Below are 301 nucleotides of genomic sequence, written 5' to 3' on the forward strand. Positions count from 1 at the left end.
CTCTACTTGAGATAGTTCCGTAGAATCTTATTGCTCGATCTCTTTTTATTCTATAATTAACGTTCTTACATATTACATATTAACATATATACAAGAGATCGTGTTTTTATAATAATCAACTTATATACAATTATACAGCTTCTTAGACGCTTGTAGTGCTGGCCCCTAGCGGGATATAGCGGTACTCCGTGCTCGCTGACTGTTACACAACCATATGAGAGGAGAACACGGCGGTTTGCCTATAATAGAGATTGCAGGAGTGAGGTGTTTGGTAGACACTGGTAGTTCCAGTACTATCATG

This window comes from Halyomorpha halys, unplaced genomic scaffold, assembly GCF_000696795.3.
Source record: "Halyomorpha halys isolate HHAL.00 unplaced genomic scaffold, Hhal_1.1 Scaffold1247.1, whole genome shotgun sequence".
Taxonomy (NCBI): Eukaryota; Metazoa; Arthropoda; class Insecta; order Hemiptera; family Pentatomidae; genus Halyomorpha; species Halyomorpha halys.